Source organism: Gossypium hirsutum, chromosome A03 (genome assembly GCF_007990345.1).
Source record: "Gossypium hirsutum isolate 1008001.06 chromosome A03, Gossypium_hirsutum_v2.1, whole genome shotgun sequence".
Classification (NCBI taxonomy): Eukaryota; Viridiplantae; Streptophyta; class Magnoliopsida; order Malvales; family Malvaceae; genus Gossypium; species Gossypium hirsutum.
In genome coordinates, this window is record NC_053426.1 from 27,733,340 (window position 1) to 27,751,438 (window position 18,099).

Genomic DNA, 18,099 nt, shown 5'->3' on the forward strand with positions numbered 1-18,099 from the left:
TCAACCTTTTATAGGTGATAATCCTTTCCAAACTTTATTTCTCATTTTTGTGATGATTTACTTAAAGGGAAGTGAGATTTTAAAGGTTAAACATTGCCTTTAAAAGGTTCAAATCTAGTAAATTTGGGAAATATTTAGCTGTGGTAAGCTAAGGTAGTGGAGGTAGGTAATCGGGGTCAAACTACTATAAATTCTTGAGTCTCCATTATTTGTCATAATTACTTTAAAATTTTTTAAAACCAATTCACCCCTCTTGATGATTATTGATATTAACAACATGAGAAGGCTTTAAGCCTTCACTTAGAACCATCCCCAACCATTAGTTATTCTCTCACTCATTATTATACTTTAAAGTATATTTTGGGAAATTTTTTAAGTAAGATTTTCATTAGTTTGTAAAATTTTTAGTATTGGTGAAGTTATTATCTGGTGTTGGTGCCCAAGGAAGTAGATAATTTGCTAAACCTTGTAAATTTGGTGTGTTCTCTCCTTTATTTATTTATTTTTGCATTTATTGTTTTTTAATCACATTTTAACATTCAATAGTTATTTTTTGGGTTTATTCGTTATGCTTGGATAGTTTCAATTTGGTATTGGTGTTCCCAATTAGATTTCAGTGTTCAATATTCAAGGTACAGTTGTGTGGGATATTATTTTGTATTCTCACCAATTGGTAGTAAACCTCGGTGAAGAAATGTTAATTTTCTTAGTGTGCTTTGTAGTTGTGACATTGTATGATCTTCCATATCATAAAATAAATTTTCACTATTGGAGATTATTTGTGATTGTTCAGTTACTGGATATAAGTGTAGTCGTGTGAAAGTGAGTTTCTAAGAAAAGCTCTAGCTAGGAAAAACTTGATATTTGAGAGCATCTTTATGACCCATCTCTTTTTCTTGGGAACTGTCACGTGGGAATATAATATGCAAATGTGTAAGTGTACACGTCGAATCAAGTAATAAAGTAGTAAGTAAGATCATCTCCTTAAGGATCAAATAGGATTAATTCGATTAAGCTATTACTATAAATTATATGAATCAGGCTATGGCAAAACAGAATAACAATTTGTAGAGGAATAACCACATTTGCAATATTAAAATCAAATAACTAACTTAAAATGATGTGGCAAAGATACAGAGACAAAGTTGAGAGGATCTACATTGTTAATGGAAAGGTTGGGATTACTAAGATTCTTTCTTCATAACACAATAATGCCATGGACAAATCTTAACCAATCTATTATTCAGATTAAATATAAGGTAATCTGCTTCTTTTGAGAGTTAGACTTCAAGCTACCCTACATAAGACTTTGCATGTCTACAAGCCTTAAGAAGGATACCCAGCACTATTTCTTCCTTTCTCTGCACAAAGCTCATAGCTATGTCTAGAGTACTGAGTATTCTGTCGAATACTCGCTTGTATCATTCGATCACAATCCAACTCATCTAACCTTTTTAGAATTAAATCACGTTTATGGACATACCATACATTTATCTATGTTTAGAGACTACATTCATACATTTTAAAATAGCACAAATCGAATGAAATGGTAAATCTAATCAGGATAATGCCTTGTTCATTAAAGGAACTAAAGATTCATCCAGTAATCCCAACTCGATGAGATTAGCTCATGAGTTGGGAATTAAAATCCAAAATGAAAGTATCATTCAACAACATATTTCCACAGTTAAAATTCACAAAATCCAATTAAGATAATAAAGGAAGAACTTCAGGAAGTTTTTGCCAATCCAGCTTTCAACTACAGTGCTACAATATCTTGCAAAGCCCAGGGTTGAATGCTTCTCCTTCTTCCTTGTGTTGTTGCTCTGTTCATTAGCTGCTACCCACTTTTTTTGCATCTCTGGATCTCCCACGAAAAATTATGTGAGAGGAAAAACTACCTCCTTCCTTTCTTTCTCTTTCTTCTATTTATAAGGTAGGTCCTCCTCTCAACATACACTCTTTTCTCCCTCTTTTTTAGGTGGATATTTCTAGTACAAGTATAACTGGCTGAGAGCGGCATGGATTGACTACTAAGTCAGCATCTTCTTGGAATTGTCATGGCATTTGTGCTGGCAATCTATCCAACCTTTTGTCAAGATAAAACTTCACTTTTTTTACTTTTCCTTCTTTTTGACCTGTTATAAACAACACGCAATTACTTTCCTCCACAAGTAAAAGTAACATCTAGTGACATTGAAAGCACAATCCAAGCTTCATGATGCAGTGTTATAAAAATACTAATATAATCTCCTAAAAGGCAACTAAATTTACTCAAGTATGAACAATTAGCCAAGTCTAGAGGCCTGAATTATAACTCTTTTCAAGAGTTATCATGTGACAACCCAAATTAGACCCTGGTCAGAATGTGGTTTCGAGACCACATTACCGAGCCAAAAATTTATTTTTGTGTTTTAATTACATAAATTTTTGTGTGACAGTGAATATATGAGAAATTAAATGCTTAATATTAGCTTTAGGAATGTGAATTAATTCGAAAAGGACCTAGTTGACGAAGTTAGAAAAGATGATAGATGAACTATAAGGAGTAATTAATAATAGGGAGAGGAAGCATGGCTTTGCATGTCAAATTACCCATAAAATACATGGTGGCCGGCCAAGGAGAGATGATGCTCCACTCATTCTAATTTAATATGTTTTTTTTTTGGTTAACAAATGATGGGAATAATAATAGGAAAGTGAACAAAAAAAAGGGGTGTTCATACTTGCCATCTCCTAGCCGAAAAACCAAGAAAAAGAAAGGGAGAAAAATTTTGAAGAAGTTCGGCCATTGCTTGTATCTAGGAGGAGTGTTTGATGTTGTGGCATGAAAATGAGGGAGTTTGAATGCTTAATAAGGAGGGAAGAAGGAGTGTTCATGTTTTCTTTCTTTTGCAATTGTCGTAACTAGAGGAAGAAGAGGAAGCAAGATTCGGCCAAGGTGGTCCTTTAGATCAAGGTATGTTCAATGATATTTTTGGAAGTTTACACAACCTTTGGGTGATGAGTCTAAATTCTATCTATCCCATGGTTGGATTTGGGGTTGTTGGAGAGTTAGGATTCGGCTAAGGAGCTTAAAAAATTTTAGTTGATACCTTGATGCTATTAGCATGCTAGTTATATGGATGTGTTAAGTTGCTTGTTATGTTAGCATGAAAGTTGAAATTGTTAAGCTATTTTGTTGGAGGTGCCGAATTTAGGACTAAGAAGAGAATGAGTATTCGGCTAACATAGTGGAAAGGTGGGTGTTGCCGATTGTTAGATTTAGACTATGGGAGTGGCTATAATGGGCATTAAGATGTGGAACCTAAGAAATGTAGTTATATGTGGATTTACATGATGTTACAAATAGATGTGAAAATATGCTAGATTAGGAAAATTCGATCAAGTGTTCATGAGATGAAATTAGGTGTTTAAATGATGTTATAGTTGACATTGTACATATATACATACATTCGGCCATCTAATTGAGTATGAAGGTGGTGTTAAATCTAATTGTGATGCCCATTCCGAAGTATATATACATATATATACATAAGTATGCTCATTCGTGATGTTACCTTTAATTATGTGTATAATCGACTAAATGGGTAATTAGTGAGGATGGTTGCCGAATATACAAACATACATATGCATGGGTAATTGAATTATGAATGTTTAGCAAGATGGTTAAACTAGTTGATTTATTGATTAAGCTCAAGGAGTTAAAGGAGGAGAATCAAGCAAAGGCAAAGAAAAGATCATCGAGTAGCCGAGTTGGAACCGTCTTACCCAACACAAGGTAAGTCATTAAGCATATATTTTGTATTAATTTAAATGGTCATAACGTCTATGTAATGATGCTGAATGGAATGATAAATATATATATACATGTATGCATGGGGTGATGAAAGTATTGAATGAAAAAGAAAAGAGGTGAGATGTATTGAGTTGTTGGTTTCGGCACTAAGTGTGTGGGTGTAAACATTTATGATCATGAGATTGGCACTAAGTGTGCGGGTTCAAATTGTATAGCACTAAGTGTGCGAGGTTGATTATATAGCACTAAGTGTGCGAGTTCGACTATTAAGCACTAAGTGTGCGGGCTTATTATACATTCTCTAATAAATATACATGCTCTAAGTGTGCGGCCTTATCGAGTCAATCATGGACAACGGTACGAGTAAACACCTTGAGCTCATGAGGAATAGACATTTTATTTATATTTGGGATTGAGCTTGGTAAGTCTTGAACCTATGTGGTGATTATACTTGAAGATAAATGCATCCAATGTCATATGGTGTAATGTATGAAATGTCAAAGTAGGGCTTGGTATGAGATCGAACCGAAATGCCTAAGGAATTATAGCACAGTTTGGGTATGGATGGAGGATTTTAATCCCGCATTATTTATTTTCTCTTATGATATATTATTACTGAACGACAATGTAATGCTTATGACTTACTGAGTTATATACTCACTCGGTGTTTGCTTGTCACCTACTTTAGGTTTCTTGGACTCGTCTTTTTGCGTGCTCGGGACTGTCATCGAAGTCATCACACCGGCTAGCAACTTTTGGTATCTTCTTTTTAGTCGGTCTAGGAGAACATTTCGGCATGTATAGGCTAATATGTTTTGTTGAAATTTGGTATGTAAACTTTTAGCCATGCGAAAATGGCATAAATGTTCGGTTGGATTTGGTTCTATAATGTTAGGTCGTAAGTCTTGGTAATTCGATTTTTATGCCATATGTCATGGTTGATTATTTTTGGTGTTAAAATTCATGATATGGCAATAGTGTAGTAGGGAGATGTTTGACAATGATTAGCCTTTGGCATGGCTAGTCATGATCATAATTTGTGATATGTATGATGAATTACTAGTTAGATCAAGGAGAAATCACGAAATAGGCATAGTTGCTTTAGTAACAGATGCTGGCAGCAGCAGTGACATGAGATTGAAAAATAACTAAAAATAGTAGGAATGGAATTAATTAATTAATAAATTATGCAATCGAATCTCGATGAGTCTATTTTCATATAGAAGAAACGAAACGACCATATGAGCTGTATGTTAGGAGATAATTAAACTCTTGTGAAACAGGGCCAGAGCGATTTCTGGATCCCCTGTCCCGACTTTAGAAATTCACCCTAAATTAATAAGAGACAATTAGAAGTCATGCTTTATATGTATAGATTCCCTTTTGAGTCTAGTTTCATTAGAAACCAACGGCATAAGTATTGGAGCTCTGTAAAGGGAGATATATAAGTCGTAATGCACAAGGGTCAGAGTAGTCGAACCCAGGAACAGGGACGACTTTAACTAATAAACTGTACCAATTGGCCTGACCAAAAATTCTACAAAAATTCTACCATATAGATATATGAGTCTAGTTCCGGGGAAAATTTACGGAACTGGATTTAGAGTTTCAGAACTCAAGATATGATTTTTAAAGTGACTAGTACGCAGATTGGCAGCTTGTCTGGGAAATTTTTAATAAGTGGTTTGAAGTCTGTTAACACCTCGTGTTCGACTCCGGCGACGGTCTCGGGTTCGGGGTGTTACATATCACACCCTTGAACCTGAGTTATTGCTTGTCCTCAAACAAAATATGCATGAATGCATGTTTGAATGAATGAATTGCCACAATAATTTAATTACCTTTTGTAATGTCAGACTATGTAGAGTATATTTTATACTTCAGTTCTCAGCAATCTTCTGTTTCCAAAAATTTGCTCATGTTTCATAAGCTTGTTTAGCAAAAAAAAAATGCAGAAAATGTTGCCCTAAAAATAAAAAATTCTAATTACTCATGCAATTTCGACTATAACAAGCACTTCCTAATGTACTTAGTGTATCTGTTATCCAAGCTCAATTTCTTTTTAACAATCTGGCCTTGCATAACTCAATTACAAGTACTTTTACTCGAAGATTCATCTTGCCACATAATTTTCTTTACTTGACAATCTTAGTGGAGCATACATTAAATTTCTAGGTATTCCATCATACGCAATTTGAATACTTTCTCATGAAGTTAAGGCTTTTAAATTAGAAGATGGATGGGGCAAACAACTACCCCCTTAGCTACTTAACCTAGCACTATAGTGGAGTGTCCCTAAACTGCTTCTTTTATTGAATCACTCTTACTTAAACTTACTTTTCTAATCAACAACACGATGGAGCAAACAAAGTGATGCTGACTTACTAGGAAATTCTAAGCATTGGAGTATTTGATGATATCATTATTTTAAAATATTATATATTTTTTAATCATTGAGTATTGTCGTTACACTGAACTTAGCCTCAAGAATTTCTAAGTCTATCAAAAGAAACCTACTATAGACTAATTGTAATTGAAATTAGTACATTCTACTTTTAGGGGTCAACTTTTAAGCAACTATCCTAAGCCACTGTCACAATTTTCTAGGAATGTTAAAGAATTAAATTCCTCATTGAACATCATAGGAAAAAATATACTCGTCATAGTCTAACGCATTTATGTGTCATGGAAAAATGAATGTCAAAGACATAATGAGCAACTATTCAAATGCAACCTATACGCACAACACACCCTCAAACCTAAGGGATGCATTGTCCTCAATGCATGAACAGACAAAAATTATGAATGTACAAACATATATATGGATAGAAAATGATAAGACAAAAATAACGAATGCATGCTAAAATACAATAGAAAACAAATAACATAAAAAAAATGAACAAAGCTTGGAGTGAAATTGTTGTTACTTTAATTTGAACGAGTAGATTTTCGTGTAGCATGCTTGTAGCGCTGCTTCTTTTTCAACATGTTGATTGCCACCTCATTTCGTTATCATCCGATTTTATGAGATCATCAATCAGCTTATTGGTCTCATGATCTTGCTGTGTCACCGGCATAGTCAATTGAGGTGGGAAGGTGCAATAGCATCTGCAGGTGGTGCAAAAGTTGGGTTTGCTTATTCTCTGTCATGGTTAGTCTCAATAATCACTGATTCAGTCTTCTCCTCATCTTTCTATGGTCTTTTTGTGGCCTTCTCCTCAATGGTAGGATGTGTGGGGGTAGGTTTGGTCTCATCAACCTCTGCTTCATCATCTTTCTCTTCCTCTACATCAAAGAGCAGTTCCTTAGGGAAACTGGGGAACACAAACATAGGCCGAGTGAAAATCATCTGAAGGGATTTCTTGATAGCAACGTCCCTCTTCCTCACATAACCCTAAAATAGAGCCATTTCTTCCTGTGCCCTACCCAAATGAGTAGCAATTCGTGATTGATGCTTCTCGAACAACTAAACTGCTTGTGTAACCTCTTAAGAGAACTAGGCACTTGTTGTTCAAAGACATTAGTAGAAGTGAAAAGGGTTGTTGGGCCACAAGTTGGGGTAGAGGATGTAAAGGTAGAACCGAGAGGTGGATGTCATGGCAATTCCTCCCCTTAAAACCTTATAACAATTTACTTTGTAATGGCCCCCTTTTTTGGAATCATATCTTCATTTTCTTGAACTGAGACTTTCACACATTGGCAAAGGGAAATAATAATGGAAGGAAAATTAAGGCTGCCAGTATTCTTCTAGGCACACCTATGAACCTCTTTGAAAATGATTTTTCCCACGTTGATTTCCTCCCTATCACTACAGAATGGAGTAACAATATTTACTCCTTTGAAATTGTTAAGTTTTGAGTAGAAGGACTGAGAGGAGATTTGAGAAAATGGTACCAAACTTGACATGGGGTTTCACAGAAACTCATTCTATAATGTAGCAATCTTGTCTGGGCACTACCTACTTGGTTCCTTCCACACAAAGATCCTTAAGAACTTGATTCAGGCCCTTCGCCGTGATTGTTGTGGCAAACTAAGAATGCTCATCTTGACCATCAGGTAAGCCATATTGAGCATTGATAGAGTACTTATCAAGCAGCACTGAAACACCTCTCACATATATAAAAGCAATGTTAAGAGAGGTCAAGTGGGCATAAAACTCTCGCACTACCTTTGTTAAAATATCTTCTGGATGTAAGCGAAAGATTTTCCACCCGTACTTTTCGATTATAGAAGAAATCGATTCATCATACCCTATAAAGGGCGCATCTTGAAAAGGAAAACTTTTTTCGAAACAGAACAGAAGCTTGGAGGTGTTATTTGTGTATTTCTCCTCTATGGTTTTGTTGAAAAAGGTTCTTGATGACACATGGGGTGATTGAGAAGGAACACGTCTGGCCATTGCTTTGAAAAGTTTAGAGTGATTGGAAAAGAAAAAGGTAGACACTTTGAATTTTTTGCGGAAATACAAGTAAATCTGGAAGAAAACGAAGGTTGAAGGTAACTGTAAATAAGGTGAAACGATTAGGTTAAAAGAAAAAGAAAATAAAGGTGACAAATGTAAAAAGTTACTGAAGACGTGACGTGGGTGATAAGAGTACGATAATTATGGCCTGACATGGTAAGATGAGAGTTGAGGGGAAAAATAAAAATTTTATTGGAAGTAAATATTTTGACAAAAAATTCTAATAGGGTAGCTACTGAAAGATGAAGCCCGACCCTTAGTATACTTACAAAATAAAAAAATAAAATTTATTAAACCAATAAGTTGAAATAACCGAAGAAAAATAAAATTAACAAAGAAAAACAAATAAAGTAAAAGGGATAATGGAGACGTGGAAGTTATGTATTTTAGAGATCAATGGATTATTTATCTTGAGTCATAGAAGCTGACCGTGTGTCGCACATGGCCTAGACACATGCCCGTGTGTCTACCCGTGTGGAAAAAATAAGGTTATCTACCAAGATTTTTTACCACCCTTGTATTAACTTATACCACATCAATATTACCACTTCCATGCATCAGCATAAGGCCAACTCAACCACAACATGATAATTAAAAACAACCCTCATTACACTATAACAATCCAAGCATGCACTTATTCTTTCATGCAATTTGCCCATCCATGAAACATCATCAATTGCATACCATAGATAAATATTAACCATAACTTATGGCCTTATACAAAATAAAGGCGTTGCACCCCAAGCCAACACATTTGGCCAATTAACAAAGACACAAAACTCAAAAGTTATGATCCTATACATATAATATTCAAAATAAAAGAACTGACTATACCAAGCTTCAAATGATAGTGTGAACGAGGCCTCTGACAATATCCGATCCACGGGCTAGTTTAGCGGCACTACAAGGAAACAGAAAGTAAAAGAGGTAAGCATAAAGCTTAGTAAGTCGCATGTAAATAATGAATAACTACAATTTTCCATAAGGAATCATACTTCCAATATAACTCAATTTGCACATGAAAATGAGGATTCATGAATATTATTTGTTCATATTCGTTTCTCACCAAGCATACAATGTCTATTGAATTCACATTTCATACTTCATGTAAAATACACAAGTGGTCATAAGCATAACTTACTCATTTTCCTTCCTTACTAAACACACAACAAAAATGAAGCTCGTATTTTGTAATTCTCATTTATGTACCTGTACCACTCACCACATAGTCATAAGTTCTCTCATTTCAATATATATACCATAAATCTCCCGTTGAACCATTTGGAATACTACAGGATATTTATTAGCCCCAAACATGGGATAAGATGCCGATGCCATGTCCCAGACCTGGTCTTACACTAGCTAGTACATCAAAGTCAATGCTATATCCCAGACAGGTCTTACACTGACTTTCATATATCAAGGTGAGTGTCATATCCCAGACAGGTCTTACACTGACTCTCATCTATCGGTGTCGATGCCATGTCCCAGACAGGTCTTACATTAACACACAACAAGCTGACGCCATGTCCCAGACAGGTCTTACACTAGCTTGTATATCTCGAGGCCGATGCAAGTCCTAGACATGTCTTGCACTAGCTCTCTTCTCAATGTAGATGCATGTCCCAGACATGTCTTACACTGACTTGCATCTCTCGAGGCCGATTCATGTCCTAGATATGTCTTACACTGGCTCTCGTAATGTGGCCAATGCATGTCCCACACATGTCTTACACTAGCACACATATCACCCAATGTCATGGCATGAATATCCAATTCTATTCCTAATGTTCTATCGGGAGTCTTTATTACATTAATTTCTCAACATGCATACTCATATTCACAATCAAAACAATTTTTGCAATATCAATTCAATCACGTATCATAACAATATAGTTGCATTATTAACATACAACTTACTTTGGCTTACAAAATGTAGGCGACTAGTTGATTTAATCTACTTGCTTAGCCTTCTCCCAGTCTAGGTTTGGATTTTGTATTTCTTGATCTAAAATAATAAAAATTCACTCATTTAATCACTAAATAAATTTAGACAATCAAAAATTCACATTTTTTTTGACAAAATGACCATTTTGTCCCTAGACTTGAAAATCGATTTTTAAATAATTTCTTCATGTATTAAGCCTAGCCGAACCCTTTTTACTCTTATAGCAAGCCAAAATTTCCATTATTTCACAAAAGTACCATCTATTTTACAAACTTTACAAAATGGTCTTATTAGGGTTTTCATGAGAAGTCCTTTCACAAAAGTTGTTTATTTAACAAACAAGGTTCATTTCTTCTATAAAAACCCAGTAACCATCATAAATTTTTTCATGGCAAATTCCTAGACTATCAACCATTTTACAAAATGATCCCCTTATTAGTTAGCTCATGCTACAAGGGTTCTAAAAGTACAAAAATTATCAAGAATGGTTATGAAAATCACTTACTTGAGAGAGGAATAAGTGGCTGAAAGTTTTCAAGCTTCCAAAACCCTTAAAATAGCTGAAAATTTTGGTGATAAAGAAGGTGAAAAGATGATATCCTTCTTTCTTTATTTTATTTTTATTTCTAGTCAAAATTTAGTCACCAACTCACCAACCATTTGACCACTTGATTTTTCTTGTCCCTATGGCCGGCCATGATCTATAAAAAGGCCTATTTTCACTTTAAAGACTCCTAATTTTAGTTCTCTAGTTATTTGGTATATCTATCTAGTAAAATAAGACTTTTGTCATTTATGCAATTTAGTCATTTTTCACAATTAAACATGCATTCGCTAAAATTCACTCACCAAATTTTTCATACACTCATATAATCATACTATGACACCAAAATAATAATAAAAATAATTTTTTGGCCTCAAATTTATGGTCCCAAAACCACTGTTCCGACTAGGCCCAAAATTAGGCTGTTACTTGAAATGTTGGCTGAATCAATGCTATCCGCAATGCTTAGAGCATACGCCACAAGGTTTCCATGGTAGAACATCCGAGGTGGTTTGATCTCTCGTCTCTCCCTATCATGAGCTAACTTATAATTTTGTAGTTGAGATGTAGGAGATGCTTATGAATCTGATGGCATCTCTAACTAATCTAGGGTAGCTTTAATAACCTTTTGTTGTCTAAAACCTTTTAGATTAACTTAAGTGTGAAGTTCATCATGATGTTATGACGTTTTGTCCTTATCACAACATTGCAACTGTTTTGGCTCCGGCTTGTTTTAAACACTCTGTTTTATGTCGACAGGAGTAGGTGACTCTTTTCCCAGGTGAATCATAATAGTTTCATCATTCACCATATCTCTACTAATAATAGTTTTCTTAGTTTCTAGGCACCATAACTTAAAAAATTTTCCTCCTGTAGCAAAACCAATAAATATACATCTCATAGCCCTAGGTTCAAGCTTTCCCTCACTAACACGTACATAAGCAAGACAACTGAATACTCTAAGGTTAGAGTAATTTAGAGGGTTACCCGACCATATCTCGTCAGGACCTTTCCATCCAATGCTCAATCTAGTGATCGGTTTACCAAATAGCTTACCAGGTTGATAGCTTCTGCCCAAAACTTCTTTCTTAAGCATGCATTAAAGAGCATGCATCGGGCTCTCTCAAGTAGAGTTTTGTTCACCCTTTTTGCAACACCATTTTGCTACAGGTACCAAAAACTGTACAATGTCGCTCAATTCCTTCCCGTTTTTAGTATTCATTAAATCCAATCGAGTAGAGCTCGGGACCATTATTAGCCTTTAATCACTTTACAGACTTCACAATCTATTTTTCCAGTAAGGTCTTCCACTATTTTAAAAACTCGAAAACTTCATTCTTGTGCTTTAAGAAATAGACCCAAACCTTCCTAGAGTAATCATCAATAAAAGTTAGGAGATATCTATTACCTCTTTTGGAGGTGACTTGAGCTGGACCCATAAATTGAAATGAATGTAATTAAGGGTGTCTTTCGTCCTGTGGACTACAGAATCAAAGTTGACTCGTGTCTGCTTCCTGCAAACACAATGCTCATAGAAATCTAACTTTCCAACTTCTACACTCGGAAGAAGTCCTCTCTTAGTCAAAATGATTATTTCTTTCTTGCTCATATGAATGAGTCATATGTGTCATAGCTGAGTTGGCTCTGAATCCATAATAGATGGAATTCGTCATGACATCACAAGACTCCTCATCACAATGTGGCGACTATTTCGACTCCACCTCTATAATTGCCACTGCATCGGTCACTGTTGAACCCTGTAGAATATATAGACTGTTGGTTTTCTGACCTTTCATCAAAATGAGAGCTCCATGAGATACTTTAATGTCGTTTGACTCAATGACAATTCTACAATTTTTTGAGTCTAAAATACCTAGGCTTAGACTGTTGAATCCTTAATTTTGATTTTGACTTTGACCTGCTCTGACTTGAATGCTTAGACTGTTGTCTGCCTCTTGCAACCAAAACCGAGGCTTGCCCATCTGACTTTATATTCAAACCTAACCAAACCTAACTCGTTGTCGAGTTTATATCTAACTTTATATTCAAACCTAACTCGTTGTCGAGTTTATCTTTGCTCAACAAGTTTCCCTTCATATCTTCGAACGATAGTTTATTTTTTCCATAAAGTAGGATCTCATTGAAAGTTTTATATAAAGGAGGCAAAGAGCACAACAATAGCATAGCTTAATCTTCATCATTTATATTAGCCTCGACATTCTTTAGGTCATTCCAGAGAGTAACAAATTCACTGATATGAGCCCTAATGGATGCACCTTCGGCCATACGGAACATATATATATGTTGTTTTAACACCAACTGATTACTCAAAGACTTTGTCATGTAAAGGGATTCAAGCTTCCTCTATAAGGTTGATGTTGTTTTCACCATAAGCACCTTCTGCAACATATTGTTCTTAAGGCATAACTGAATTGTAGATAAAGCCTTTTCATCAAGCTCATCCCATTTTGAATGATTCGAATCCGCGGGCTTTTGCCTTGTAATGACTTTTTTTAGGCCATTTTGAACCAATATTATAGTCATCCGAACTTGCTATAAACTGGAATTTGTAATCCTATCGAACTTCTTGATATCGAATATCATTTTCATCATCTCTGAATAGGTTGATTACATAATCCTAACCAAGCTTTGATACCTATTTGTTGGGGATCGACCCATATAAACAACGAGAAAGAAGGAATTGAGAAATTTGGGCACACAAATTTATATGGAAAACTCCTCAAATCAGTAGGATAAAAAAACACGAGTAAAGGAGATTTCACTAATGAGCAAACAAATGAAGAGTACAAGATGGAGAAATTCAAAATAAACCCTAACCCTGAATACAAAGCTCTCTAGCTAAAACACAAAATTCCCTCAAAGCTCTCTCAAATCCTTTTCTTAATGTTGTTCAATGTTTTTTTTCCTTATGGTTACTAAAGGCGCTGTTTATAGGCTAGGATTAGAGGGCTAATTTGACTAAAATCCCTAGAGTAATCAGAGTTTAACTAAGAGAATAAACTCATTTATGTGGGGAACACATCGTATTGTGGTGACGTAATATGTCTTCTCATCGTGATGTCCCATGTCGCATCGTTAGGACGTGTGTAAAATGCGAGACACCCTCCACAATTTGAGTGCCTGTAAGAAACACTTTCTCAAGCAAGAAAAGGATAAGCTTCAATTCAACTTATTGATAGCTTACCTAGCATGGAGGAAAGGTCATCATGGTTATGGGACTGCCTACTCTATTGTCAATCTAAATGCCGAAACTCTTTTCTAGAAAAGTACATGCTATGAGAATTGGGATCTAACCTCTGGCAAGCTACAAACTATACATGAAATCTTGACTAAGCTGACATCATTAGGAACATTCATTCATATCATCATGCTTCAAGATAAAAAGATAAAAAGGTTCAGACCAAAGCAAATTCATGGCACTGGAAATATAAACCTTGGACTGATGACATTTGAATCCTATGCTTTCATCAAGTCAGTAATATGGAACAATTGAGGAGACAAGTAGTCCATCCAAATCAACAAATGGGCAAAAGTTGCAGTTGATTGGAAGGTTTCACATATTATTGATCCACCAATATTCATAGTATCAGTTGCTTACTTCTTGTTTTAATAAAAAATAATTAAATAGTAACTTGGGTCCGTGTAATTTTATTACTTAAACAGTAATTTGGGTCTATCCATATTATTAAGGTGGGTTTGAATGAATGGCATATTTATTTGCGGTTACAGTAAAAAAAGCAATGACGATAAAATTAAATACTATAACGATACTATAGTGTGAGAAAAAAAAACTAAATACACCACGACACATCGCACTATATATACATAACCCACCCTAAATTTCCTATCAGAATTAGATTCTATACAAACAGTACCGATTGGGTTTGATTCGCTGCCCCACCAAGAAAAATGTCCACATTGATGAGCAAAGCTGGTTGGAAGATTTTAATAATGATGAAAAAAACAAAAGGGTGTTTTCAAGCAATGTTGGTTGTGGGTCACCGTGTTAACTTTTTCCTTTATAGATTCCGTGTCAAACTAGGTTTTATCTTAATTGGAAGAAATTAAAATATTTGGATGCTTATACATAACCATGCATATGTGGGTGGATGATTTTCTTTTGGGACAAAAAGACAATAATATAGGATTGCAAGTTGACTCTGTAACAAAGATTGAAACCTTTTTTATAATTTGTACAAACAATCTTAACAAAATCACATTTTCTAGAAAAAAATCTATCTGTATTTCTTTTTCACTACCCTTTTAATTTTATAAAAATTAGTTTAGCTGTTTATTTAATTTTTTATGATTTTAATACTTAAATTTGTGGTATTTTTTAAATTACTTTAATATAGATGAAAATGTTAACATTCTTTTAATTTTGTTAATTTAACATACACATGGTTAACACATGGATGACACATTAATATTTAATTATTTTTAAAAATTTTAAAAATTAATTAAATATTGATATGTCATTTATATGACTATCTACCGTATACAAGTTCAAAAACTAAAAAATAAAAAGTTAAATGAATAGTTAAAATAATTTTTTTATAAAATTAGAGTGAAAAAAACATTATGCTTTATGAGAAATATTTCTAACAACTTTGTAATTATAATTTATCATCAATTTAGTAGCTTTTCATGCAATTGACCAAATTATATTTATAAGAATTTTGTTTCATTGTACAAATAAATTTTATTTTTTTCTTTGAAATCAATGAATTCTTATCTCTTTTGGGGGAAAACAGAACTTATAATATATATATATATATATGAGGAATTATTGGCTCAAACGTGGAATTGAATGAACACCATGTTTCTATCACATGAACATGGAATAAAAAGAATGGAGCCAGTCCATCAATTGAACTGATTAAACAGAATTTAATGATTTGTTTTGATCCGAAAAATATATAAATCCAAAGAGGGTCAAATCGATAATAAAAAGAAAAGAAACAGTTTAACAAATAAAAAACATGGATTGAAATCTTAATTAATAAGATTTTAACCTTTAAACTTTTATTTTATATTTGTGTTTATTATTAATCATTTTTATTAAATATTTTACATTCAATAATTATTAAAATATTAAAAAGGAAAAGATTAATTTACAATTTAAATCACCAAACTTAATTCCTATTTTTATTTAAGTCATAAACCTTTAATTTAATCAAATTACATCATTTAATTTTTATTATTAATAAATTGAGTCACTTGTACTAACACTGTCAAAATTATTTAACGAAAGGCTGAATCAATATATATATTTGGCTTAACCTTTTAAACTTAAATAATAATAATAATAATAATAATAATAATAATAATAATAATTCTTTACTTTTTTTTCACTCAACTAAGTACTTTAATTTTTAAAATACATCAAAAAAGCCCTCAAAGTTTTTTAAAAAAACAATTAAGCCCCTGCTTTCATTTTTTTTTCTATTGGGTTTGAACTGTCAAAATGTATCCAAAAAGCCCTTTAACCATTAAAGTTAACTGTCCCTAATTTTTTCAATTAAAGTCACCCCGTGTCACAACCACGACATGACATGTGGCAAAAAAATTATAAAAACTAAAAATAAATAAAATTTATAAAAATATTAAATTTTAATAAAATTATTTAAAATTTATTAAAAATAGAAAAAAATTATAAAAATAGTAAAAAATTAAAAATTTTAAAATTTAGAAAAATCATTAAAAAATATATAATGCATCAAAAAGGCTCTTTAAGCCTTAACTTTAACCGTTGATCATTAAATTTGTCGACCCCTAATTTAAACTCATCACATTTTGCAACACAGGGTGACATGTGGCGAAAAATGAAAAAAAATAAAAATAAATAAAATTTATAGAAAAATTATAAAATGTTTCTTTTGGTACGATAATTTTTATAATTTTTTTAAGAATTTTATATTTCTTTATATTTTTTTATAATTTTCTTATGACTTGATAAAATTTTATAATTTTTTTTTCTATATGTCTATATATTTTATAATTTTTTACAATTTTTATAAAGTTTTAGAATATTTTTACGATTTTTATAATTTTTATAATTTTTTCTATTTTTTATTTTTTATTAAAATTTAATAATTTTTAGGTTATGAGACGTGGCGGCTTTAGCTGAAAAAAAAATTAGGAGCGGTTTACTTTAACAATGAACTGTTAAAGTTAATGGTTAATGGGCATTTTGATACATTTTGGTAGTTTAAGTACCCAACTGATTGCAAAAAATAAAATAAAATCAGGGCTTAATTGTTTTTTTTTTGAAAAAGTTTGAGGAACTTTTTGATGCATTTTGAAAGTTCAAGTACCCAATTGAGTGGAAAAAATAAGCAGAGGCTTAATTGCTTTTTTTGAAAACGTTTAAGGGTTTTTTACACCCTTAAGCCTATATTTTTGGATACCATTTTATTGCATTTTTTGGGAAGCATCATACTGGTGTTTTAGGTAATAAAGTAGATTTTTTAGGGTTTTTCTTAATTTTTGGATTTGGGTAAACTAATAAGGAAAATTAATCTTTTTATTTCCCAATTGATGCGAGATTAATAGATTTGTCAATTGATTTTTTTTTTCATTTTTTTAAAAATGGAGTCTATGCTAGACATATTACTTGAGCAATTGGAACTCTAATTGCTTCATCTTACAACCCTTACACCTAGACAGGTTTGCTTACAGAAGTCATATTTGACTCTTTGTCAACTCAAATTATGGTTTATATAGCTTTAGTAGATCTAATTGCTGCTGATTTTTTGAGTAAGAGGATGAGCTGCAATTTCAAACTTCAAGTAATATCTTACTCCATTGTTTTCCCAAAAGCTAGTTTGATGGCTTCCCTTAATCTAGGCTTAAAATTTATATCAAATTAGACTATTTATTACTTCATCTTTTAGCATTTATAGTTATTTTTAAATTTCTTCAAGAAAAGGAAATGATGCTAACATAACCTAAATGGATGATATATTGACATGCTCCTCACTTTTTTCACTTATTGTAAAAGATCCAAATCCAGATTTATAAATATTGAAATCAACACCCAAAGTGAGGGAAATTGGTAGTTCAATGATAATTGATGTGCAGTTCAAAGAGTTTGCTTGTAGATGAAACATATGTCTATATAATATGTCCTCAAATTGCTTTACAAGGAAGGCTAGTGAGCTTGGTTGTAGTTACGAATCTCTCTTTCCCTCATTCTTGTGGAGTGTGCCTCACATTTTGTACAAAACATGGTTGACGTCAAGACGAGAAAGAGCCAACTTCCCAACGACATGACATCGATGTTACGACGAGAAGATTCTCCACGTCCCAATGACACGATGAAG

The 18,099-nt window shown here is 33.2% G+C and overlaps 1 long non-coding RNA gene across 1 annotated transcript; it reads right to left on the bottom strand.

Moving 5' to 3' along the window:
• Nucleotides 1–1,559: 1,559 nt before the first annotated feature.
• Nucleotides 1,560–8,273, bottom strand: LOC107887302 (uncharacterized). The gene is made up of 2 exons (XR_001681113.2): nt 6,727–8,273; nt 1,560–2,138 (listed from the first exon to the last, which is right to left on the bottom strand). It is a non-coding gene; the product is annotated as an uncharacterized lncRNA (long non-coding RNA).
• Nucleotides 8,274–18,099: the final 9,826 nt, after the last annotated feature.